Genomic DNA, 11,485 nt, shown 5'->3' with positions numbered 1-11,485 from the left:
ATTGATTTAAAATGATAAATTATAAAGATAAATGATGTTTGTGTCCGCTCCCTGTCATTGCCCAGTTTGTTTCCCTGATCTATTCTGCATATCACTTATAACTCCTTACCTTCTCAAACCCTCCAATCATCCTTATTTCCTTTACTGAAAAATCTTTGTACTTAGTTCTACTTGAAGACCTAATTTCAAATTATTCTTTAGTAGAATAAATTTATAGGGTTTAGTGATTCCACAAGCCATCTTATATCTTATATCACCATTCTAGTTCTAGGCCTAAAAAAGTCTACTTATTTTATTTAGTTTATTGGCTTTTAAAGAGAAATATATTATTATTAAAGAAAGTAGCATATAAATACCATGATTCTGGATGGCTTAAGTGATAAAAGTTCAAGAATGGGGATGGCAATTTGTATGCAAATAGGGAAGTCATTGCGCATATTTCAGTGAAGAATTAACAAACAAGTTCATTAAATACAAGATAATTGGGACACACTAAAAAAAAGAGTGAATTCTAAATTGCTTTGCAAACTCTGTATAGACATGTTGAACAAATCATATTTTAGGCTGTCAGTTTTTAGTGCTGTAAAATGCATTACAAAGCGCTGGTCATATATCTTGGATTTTGTTTTCTCTGTGTAGAATTAAATTCCAGATTTGCTTTGATCTCACTCTTGTATTTACATCTTGCTCCATTGTTTAAACTGTCTTCTTTTATTTACAGTATGCAGAGAGGGAAGCAGGTTTAAGTCCAATTACCATAATTTCTGCTTGACTTATGTGCACTTACGTGGTTTAAATCTTACTCTGGTGACAGGAGATTTTTCCTTCAGGATTCCTCAATAAATCCTTTCAAACCTGATGAATAATTTGATTCACAACCAGTCCCTTCAGTATACAAAATACTTAAGTTCCTGGGTATCTCAAGTTTGAGGAGCAAGTTCAGCACAGCGAACACAAGTCAATAGCAGAAACATCACCTACCTGTGCCAAGTTTCTACATGTCAAACTGTTGTCAATAATTCCCCTTCTCTCAAAATCCATTGCAAATTTTCAGCTGCTAAACTCAGTGGAAATGATTTACCTTGAAATCATTTAAATTCCTTTATGAACTGACTTTTTACTTGTATGAAATCCTCTTCTTTTATAGTCAAATCAAACATATGACTCCAGTGGAATCTTTATTGTTCCATCTTCATGCTTATTTGGGGGGTTTCTCCAAAATATTATTCTCTAGTTCCCTATAAAAATTCTAGACCTCATTCAAGATGTAACTCAAACTTATGCTTCAAATGAACGCTTCAGCACATGCCAATCTACCATCTCTCTAAACTCTTAATGGAAAACCATTGATTTTTCTTAGCCCAATCCTTAAACAAAAACGTTGTATCTTACTATAACATTCCAAATCTAGGCAGGAGAGCAGTTTTCTCTGAGTAAACTTACATTTTGAAAGTCACTGTGGTAATTGTAATAGACATCCACAGTTCTTTGCCACTATGTTCTCCATAATGTATGTTTTCATCTTATCTATGTTCTCATCCCTCTGTGTTTGTGCTTTAGGCACTGTTTTTGAAGAGCAGAAATGACACAAGTGACACTGTGTGCTTCCTGAGGCTAGTTATTTAAAAGCATGAAGAATTTCAGCTTTCAGGGCTGGAGCAATAGTACAGCAAGTAGGGTGTTTGCCTTGCATGTAGCTGACCCAGGTTCAGTTCCTAGTGTTCCATATGGTCCCCCGAGCACCTCCAGGAGTAGTTACTGAGTGCATGAGCCAGGAGTAACCACTGTGTATTGCTGGGTGTGACACAAAAAGAAAAAAAAGGAATTTCAGCTTTTTCCCTTTCTCAGATAACTTGTTTCGGGGAAACAGCAGTCATGATGTTAGAACACGCAAGGAGGAAGGGTGGTATGCTGAAAATGATGAAGCTTCCTGACAATAGAAATATAAGTGATCCATCCTAATGCATAGAAACATGTTGGCAATTTCTTACTGACACATTTGGGGAAAATATATAATATTAACATAAAAAACAATATAGCATCCATCATTTTCTCCATTCTCACCTTCTACATCCTATTACTAAGTCCTGAATTTATTTTCTCAAAATTATACACAAAACTGACCTCTTCTACAGTTCCAGTGCTACCACCTTTGCCAGCCACTACCATTTTTCACTATGGCTTTATCCTTCCAACAGAGGATATGAAGAATTTCAATACTGCAACTCACTGATGACAACGGTTAAGTTATTTTGTAAATAACATTAAGGTTTCAAATCAGTTAATTTTGAGTTAATCAGGGAGGTAATTCTCCTCAGTGGGCTAACTTGATGAGTCCTTAAATGGGACTAGGCTCTTCCTAAAGAGATTTGGAGACAAATTTTTATGTTTGTAAGTTGCCTTGTAAAAATCATCATATGGCAAGGAATGAAGGATGTGCTCTGGTTGTTGAGGACCTTGGTTCCAAAAGCTATAAAAACAAAACAAAACTGAATTCTAACAAACCAACAAACTCTGAAGAAGGCCTTGTGTCTCGTACGATAACAGAGCTCTTGGTGACCCCTTTCTTGGTTTCAGATTTGCGGCAGATGAGCCAAGAATCTAACCATGCTGTGCATAGGCTGCTGCCCAACAGAACCTAAATAATAAATGTGACTTGTTAGGCCAATACATTTGTGTCAATGTGCTATGCAGCCATAGAAAACTAATGCACATATAGACCTTCCCACTACCCAAGAGAATACACGTGTACTGATAATCCAACGATATGAGTTTTGATGAAGTTATTTGACTCAGCAGTTTCTTTTTCATACGGCTCTGCCTGAGTACAGCTTGTAAAGTTATTTATCACCCCATTCGAACTCCTTCTTGACATATTGCTTATTGCATGATAGGCACCTTGGAAATATAACCTCATAAAATTCTCTTAACAATCCTTAGAGGTTGGCACTATTATTCTCTCCATCACACAGAGGAGACAGTTGTGGTGTAGGAAGCCTTGCTCCTAACCACAAAAGTTTGGGTCCAACAAGGGATTTTAATTATTTAAGATCTCTCACCCAGTATTTATTTAGGAGGGAGGATATTTTCTTTCTGGTAGTAACAATTAGTTGAAGGAGTCAATAGAAGAAAATGAAAAGTCTGGAAAATGGAAATCTGACCCCTTCTTTGCTTAACATCTTTACCTAATGTATTTGTTATGGGAAGTAAAATCTTTATTTTGTGTCTAATCCAATTCATGATATGGTCTTGTTTCACCTCTCTTCTATTTCATCCTATACCGTGTGATAGATAGTTTAGATAGTTGCTACCTTCCTAATTTGACATGGAGAACTGGTCAATGAATGGAAGCTTGCTGCAAGAGTATGTGTGTGGAAGACAGAAGGACAGTTAGGATAGAGAAGGGACCAACATGACAATCACGATCACGACCACCCTGTTGTTCGTCGATTGCCTCGAGCAGGTGCCAGTAACGTCTTCTTCGTCCTAGCCCTGAGATTTTTTTTTTTTTTAAAGTGCCATATTCAAGGCTTTTTCAGGGTTAGGAGAATGAGACCCATCATTGTTACTGGTATTTGGCATATTGGGTATACCACGGGGAGTTTGCCAGACTCTGCCGTGTGGGCATGTTACATTTGGTAGCCTGCCAGTTTGACCGAATTAGGAATGAGATGATAAGATGTTAAGATAAGCGGCCGCGCGCTTCCGGGAGCTGAGTGTGATAATCTCTGGATCCTGGCTGTTGTTGGAGTTACACGGCAGTTGGTGGGTGTAACTGTCTAGTTACTGGCAGGTCCAGTCCCAAACTGTACAGGCTTGGAGATCTCAGCCCCGGGTCCCACACACCTGGGTTCCTCTGTCAGTTCTTTTATGCGTGAGGCTCATCCAAGTGTGTGGAGAGTGCTCCCAGCAAGGCCTTGGTTGGGCCTCGGTGGTCTTCAGCTGTTGGGCCCTGGTGGAGACAGTCAGGCATAGGGTAGGAGACTCTGTCTTGTTCTCTCCCAGGAGCTGAGTGTGATGATCTCTGGATCCTGGCCGTTGTTGGAGTTACACGGCAGTTGGTGGGTGTAACTGTCTAGTTACTGGCAGGTCCAGTCCCAAACTGTACAGGCTTGGAGATCTCAGCCCCGGGTCCCACACACCTGGGTTCCTCTGTCAGTTCTTTTATGCGTGAGGCTCATCCAAGTGTGTGGAGAGTGCTCCCAGCAAGGCCTTGGTTGGGCCTCGGTGGTCTTCAGCTGTTGGGCCCTGGTGGAGACAGTCAGGCATAGGGACATGACAATAATATTTGGAAATGATTGTTTGGACAGGAATTGAGTGTTGAAAGAAGGTAAAGGGATATTTCTGATAAACTTTCAGGCCAAGAAGGAGAAAGAGAGAGAGAGAGAGAGAGAGAGAGAGAGAGAGAGAGAGAGAGAGAGAGCCTGAGAAAGAGCCTGCCACCTGCCATAGAGGCAAGTGAAGAGTTGGGGGGAGGGGTAAACTGAGACCAGTGGTGGTGGTAAATGTATACCGGTGAAGGGATGGGTGTTGGAACATTATACAACCGATTATGAACAACTCTGTAACTGTGTATACCATTGTTATTTAATAACAAAATATATAGAAAAACAAATATATAGAAAAGGCATATGAATTTTGATTGTATAAAAACTGTATTTAGAGAAGAATTGTATGCAATGGGTATTATGTGCTAAGTAAAAACCAAAATGCCAAGAACAGTGTGATATGATACCTATTGTCAAGCTGTAAAATGGAGAGGTTAAACATTTAAGTGCTTAGAGTAAAATTAATAAGCACAGGCTGAAAATTATTGCAGAAGCAAATTTGGCTTTTAATGTATGTACCATTTTTTAACAAAAAAGTGAAGACTGATAGGTATAAAAGCTGTTTTCACAAAATTTTCAAAAATATTGAAGGTGTAACTTACTAATTATATACACTCTTAACCTAGGAAGTAGAAATTTTGGTACACATCAGGACAATCCTGGACAACTAGGGATGACTTGTCACTAAACTTACACCCTGGAAATATACATGCTCTTTAATACATATTCTACATCTGTTAGTATTTATATGTGACATCAGCTCTATGAAACAACAATTATCCTTATAGCATATATTAAATTATAGTAATTTCCTGTGTAGCATTTATTTTTTATATAAAACGTTTAATATTATAGACTTATCTCAATGTATTCTAGATTAATTTTCAAGTAGAGAAAAACTATTTCAATAGTTTCTTTTTTGTTGATTATATCTGCACCTAATTGAAAGCTGCTATTTTGACTTACTTTGCAAGCTAGTTTGATTCATTTGTCCTAAACTTGGAGGTGAGGGATTATGAGGTTTGTTGAAATACAATTTACATAGTAAAAATATGTATTAACACATTCTTGCAGTTTTATAATCACCACTTCAATCAAGATAGAGAAAAGTAGTACATCACTCCCCAGAAGAAAACAATCTTTTAAAATCCAGATGCATTGCACAGTTGTTCTTTCATTGCCCTGTTCTTAATATATGTAAAGTACTTAAGGAATGTTAGCTATTATCTTGCTGTTGTTAATCTTACAAAAGCAAGGGGATGGTTGATTGAGTTAGTAGTAACAATCTGGAATATATCAGGAACTGTCATAGGCTTCTGTGACAAATAGGCTTGCTTTTCATTAGAAAAAAAGGCCAGTGTTTTAAATCTGTTACTCAAGTTTACTGCTTTTGCCATATAGAAATATATCCTATTTCAAAAGCTGAAAGATATCACTTAAGAGGATGAGCTACTTACAAAGAAAGTCTGAGATGCTTCCAGTAGAACAACCCCCCCCCCCCCCCCAGTATTCCTTGGGAGTATTCAATTCAATAATCACCCAGGTACTCCAGAAATCAATTCAGGTGTATCCTATCATCAAGAAATTTACAGTTAGAGACAAAGGCAAAAAATAGGTAGGGAATAATAAAGAATACACAAAGTATTTAGTTTTGATGAAGTAAGGAAAAGAAATATTGTATAAAAATTAGAGGAACCAGAGCAAACTTATTTGGGGTGAGATTGAAGCTTACCTGCAAAAGGCATAGTATCCCATGATTAAAAATTTTTATTTAATCGGATATCAATAAAAATAAATAACTAAAGAGTAAATATCTTTAGAAAATTTTTATATGTCCTTTGAACAAGAAAGGAGGCTATTTATCCCTGTACAATAAGAAATTCAAAGGCAGAAAGTTTAAGAAAACTACCACCTCTCTGATGTCACATTCTGTATTTTTTCCCAGTTATTATTAGTGGGAGGATTTTTCTTTATGCTCATTCTAAAGTTCACAAAATATCAATTATTTCTACTCCTATATTCATTTAATCTCTTTCTATCCCTCCATGCATTTAATTCTACAAAAAGTTGAATTAAAACTTGTATAAACATACTCGTAGAAGCATAGCCAGAAAGTCTAAAAAAAAACAAATATCCAGTAACTGGTGATTATATAAATACTACGCAATATGCCTAGATTGTATAATAGTATTCACCCATACACAGAAATGAAATACTAATATATACTACAGCATAGATGGATCTTAAAATACATTCTACTAAGTGAGATAAGTTACACCCAGAACAGTCATTGCCAGTTAATGGTTTCCTAATACTTGGAGGACAGGAATAAACTGACAGTAGATTCAGGGATCTTTGGAGGGTGAACAAAATGTTCTAAAACTGATTGATGTGATAGTTACACAACTCCAAATATTCTAACAAGTCATTGAATTGTATATCTCAAAAGATGAGGTTTCTTATATATAAGTCATATATTAATTTAGTTTTTGAAAATATATATTTATTTCAATGGGCTGGAGCGATAGCACAGCGGGTAGGGCGTTCGCCTTACACGCGGCCAACATGGCCGACCCGAGTTCGATTCCTCCGCCCCTCTCGGAGAGCCCGGCAAGCTACCGAGAGTATTCGATATGCCAGACACAGTAACAACAAAGTCTCCAATGGAGACGTTACTGGGCCCGCTCGAGCAAATCGACGATCAACGGGAGGGCCTTTACCTTTACCTTTATTTCAATACAAAAATAAAATTTATTTAGATATGCTAAGCAAATATGAAGTTTTATAGATATTACATTTCTAATAAATTTTCCCCCTCTAGACGTGAACATGGGTTTATATACAAAGGCAAAGGAACATGCCAGACCATGTCAGAACAAGACTGACCCTTTTCAAAAGCTTTCTGAGGAGTTCTGAACAGAATGTGTGATTTTCACAGTTGCCCATGATGGGGCCATATGTAAACTTCTAGCTGCAAAGGAATCTGGGTGAAATACTATCACAGCTGAATACATTGTCTCCATCGTTCTTTTGAAAGGAAAGACTGAGTAGATATTAGGAAGACTACTAAAAGTGTCTAACATGGTTCTTGAAGACATAAATACAATAACGACACGTGAAAAAAACCTATGAAAATGTCACAGTCAAGGGACACTCAGGAGACATGATGATTAAATAGAACATATATTGTTTGTTGTTCTAAATGAAAAAGAACATTAAACAAAAAAACAAACAAAAATATATATATAAATGGAGGGAGTATAGACCTTACTTATAGATATGTATGTGAATATGCAATTAGGTTACTTTTATTATTGGCATATTAATCATAACAATATGTCATGTTAATAACATACGATGATGGGTCTCAGAGAGAGTACAGCAGGCATAGTATTTATCTTTCATGTAGCTGATCCTGATTTGACCTCTTGAAACTTATATGGTCTTCCAAGTACTACCTAGATTTATCCAGCAGCAAAAAACCAGAATTAAGCCCTCGGCATCACCAGGTATGTAGCCCCCAAGACAAAAATCAAAATACATGCAAAATTAAATAGTAGTAAGAGAGAATATTTTGTGGAAATACATAAAAACTTTATACTCTCTATACATCTATGTAATACTTCTATGGATCTAAAACTGTTCTAAATTTTTTTAAAAATATTTTTTAAAAACACATTCATTTTCATTTTCTCCACTTTGAAGTTGTTGAAAATCTCAGAGACTGAAAAGTTTAAGAAACTTACCAAGGTCAAACAGCAATAGAGAAGCAGAGCAGTGGCTTGAGTCCAGTCCCATTGTATTAAATGCTGATGTATGAGCTATTTTCCTAGGAAGAATTCCCCTTGTGAATCCTTAAGTTCTATTAGAATTGCTAGAATCCCCAGTAGATGAGCTCATTTCTCCCATTTGCTGCCCCTTGTGTTTTAGCTGACAAAAGATATACACCAAGCCTTAAGGATAGATGTGAGGAAACTCTTGGAAAGCCCAGTCAGAGTAATTTATAAAAGAAATACACATGAATCAAGGCAAATCTTCAGATCCTTTAAAGCATGCTGCCTGCTATTAGCTCTTTACTAAGATCATAAATGACGTGTGGACTCTGAAACTGGGACAGTGATTTTTAAACACAAAAATACTACAGCCACAGCACTCATTATATATCAGAGGTACATTAAAATCTTCATTGACTAAATGCGTCCATCTTAAACACCATAATTTGTTCATATATAGCTCAAGTACACAATAGAGAAAAAAAACAGACTGATGTATCAGTGGCACATTTTCTGAGAAAATTCATACTTCGATTTTATTGGTCTTTCTCCATTTCTCATAACTGAGGTACTTTGCTGTCATATTATAAATACAATCCACTTATAATTTTTCAGAAACTAGTGTCTTTTATTCCTTTCTTTGTGAGTGTGTGTGTATGTGTGTAAAAAGCCAAGAAATCAATTTTATTCAATGCTTCAGAGCATCTAGGTTTCCTCTTGGGATTCTGCTGCCTAAAGTCACTGCTTTCTTGACACCTCACTGCAAGTTCCTGTAAAAGGAGTCACTTTTTCCAAGCATCTTATTAGCAGTCAGCTTCTGACTGTTTGTTCTCTGCTCCCTGCTAGGCTCTAGAAATACAGTGGTAAAAGACAGTGTTTCTCTCTTTTTCGGTAAAAATGCAGCAGGACAAATAGATAAGCCATAGATTATACCTAAAGAAGGATATCAGTATCACTGTGACAGATGGAGGAGGGGGAAGTGTCCTTGGATGTTGTCAGTTGAGGACATAACTAAGTTATGGTGTTGTATACTTGAGAAGCATGTAAAATAAACCCACTTTCTTGTTTTTCTGAGATAATATGCAACTGGGAGAGATAAGAACTTGGAAGATAGTATTTAAGAAATTGTGTTTAATAAAAAACAATCCTAGAACTGCAGGTTTAACCGCTACATTTATGGGTCAGTGTTTGAGTGAATAGGGCAGAGCGGATTGGAGAGTCTCAGGAGAAAGGGAAATCTCAGAAACAGAGGCCAAAAGATTGATAGAACACATGCATGCCCATTTTCTTCTCTCAACTTCACCTAGAAGTGAAGCATTTTTTAAAATTTTCCTTCTTTTCTTGAGGGGCTGGGGGCACTCCTAGTAGTGGTCAGGGGTTACTCCTGGCTTTTTGTTCAGGAACTACTCCTCACAGACTCAGGGGACCATATGAGGTGTCAGGGATTAACCTGACTCTGATGTGTGCCAGGTAAATTTTCTAGCAACCGTACAATGGTTCTGGCTCTAATGTAGCACAACTCTCTTTTCTAGGTTGGGATGGGTGAGGTAGTAGAGAAGATAAGCACAGAATTCTAGGGGGAGTGTAATGGAAAGACCCACTAGAGGAAGTTACAGTTATGATGCACTAGGAAGGATGGATGATAGTTTAAGAGGCAACAGGGAGGAAGATTTGATAGCACAACACTTTGAGAGCCTGTTAAGATTTTTCCCCAAGAATCCTAAATGTAACTATAATTTATGATTTAGGAACTTGCTGAACATATATCAGATTTGTAGTTTTGAAAGTAGTTCTTGGGCAAAAGAACAGAAAAAAAATGTGATTTATTTTCCCCCCTATGATGCAGTGAGAAATGGCAGTTTGTCCCAAATTGTCCAAAGTGATGACTGGAAATTTTTTCAAAGTCATATTTAAAAATTATTTTCTAAGGAAATACAAAGATTTGTTTTTGTATGCCTGTTTGTGTGGTGGGTGGGGGGAGTGGTGAGGTCAAGAAAAGTATTAAGAATAACACCCAGTGTCTAGTCTAAGTAACAAGATAAATAAATGGTGGTTCCTTTTGATGAGAAGAGGATGAAGATTGAAGACAAGTACAAATTTCACTCATCTCTTTCATTTCAGAAGTTTCATGGTACCCAAGGAAAACAGAGGCAGGTGATGGATATTGTATATCAGGATCTTGGTATTGACGTGACCGCTGCTTTTCCCTATTGCTAACTTACTGGGTTCCTTCCATTCTCTTATTATGTCCCTCTGCAACTTTATATCTGTGTAATAAGATCAATCTATGAAATTTCCTTTAATCAAAATATCTATTTTCATGATTGTTTATCATTTGAGGTTTGAGCATAGAAATATCACCTGATAAAACCTTAGAGGCAGCAATTAAGACAATAAAATATACATTAAAAATGGAAAACAAGAACACAGCATCTGCTATCATAAAAATAAGATCATTTTCACTTTTGCTTCTGCCCCACAAATTGAAACCAGAGCCTTATACATATAAGACAACTACTCCGCTACTGAGTCACATCCCCAATTATGATCAATAAGAAAATAGGCAAATGTACTAAATTATAGGGAGTAAAGGAGGCCTGAGTTAAGAACTTGTGTAATTGGTGATTTTAGTATTGAAAAATCTTCAGTAATCTGTTATAATGGTGAATATATAAATGAAATTACAAGTGACTAGAACATAGACATGGGAAAGGAAAGAAGATAGATATGTTCATGCAGTAATTGCTTTACTATAAAAGAAAAGGGAATGATATTTTGATGCAATCAGGGCTGGATTACCTTCTACACACTCTAAATAGGATATGCCCATCCCTTTTCCAATGTTAGCACCTCCTATACTTCTTGACATTTAGTTTCCTCTCGCTATCGTCAATGCTAACAAACAAATTGAGTCTTAAGAGTGAATCTCACTCACTTCCTCTTCTCCCTTCCTTATCCACATTCAAGAAATATAGGGATTACAAATAACCCATCTGGTGCTCGCTTCGATAGCACATACGCTAAAATTGGAAAGATACAGAGAAGATTAGCATGGTCCCTGCGCAAGGATAACATGCAAATTCATGAAGCATTTCATATTTTTGCGGCCGCAAGTTATTCTCCCACTACATATCCCATAGGAACCATAAGTTACCCTCTTAGATGGAATTTTCAGTAGGTTAGCTTAACCACCAGAAACACATTAGCCAATAATTTATTAAGCCCATCCCAATTCATTCAGCATCTCAAGCAGAATAATAAGAGTGAGCGTGAGGGTCTAAACCACACTGGTCACAACGGTAAAGCAATGCAAAAGCCCACCAAGCTTTCTTAGTGAAGAGGCTAGCCGAGAAGATACTAAGAGTAATAAAGAGCTAGACAACC

At 36.8% G+C, this 11,485-nt stretch overlaps 1 non-coding gene across 1 annotated transcript; it reads left to right on the top strand.

Moving 5' to 3' along the window:
- Positions 1-11,097: 11,097 nt before the first annotated feature.
- Positions 11,098-11,204, top strand: LOC130030005 (U6 spliceosomal RNA). The gene has a single exon (XR_008793437.1). It is a non-coding gene; the product is annotated as a U6 spliceosomal RNA (small nuclear RNA).
- The last annotated feature ends 281 nt before the right edge of the window (positions 11,205-11,485 follow it).

Source organism: Sorex fumeus, unplaced genomic scaffold (assembly GCF_029834395.1).
Source record: "Sorex fumeus unplaced genomic scaffold, SorFum_2.1 ptg000043l, whole genome shotgun sequence".
Lineage (NCBI taxonomy): Eukaryota > Metazoa > Chordata > Mammalia > Eulipotyphla > Soricidae > Sorex > Sorex fumeus.
This window is presented reverse-complemented; position numbering and strand designations above follow the sequence as displayed.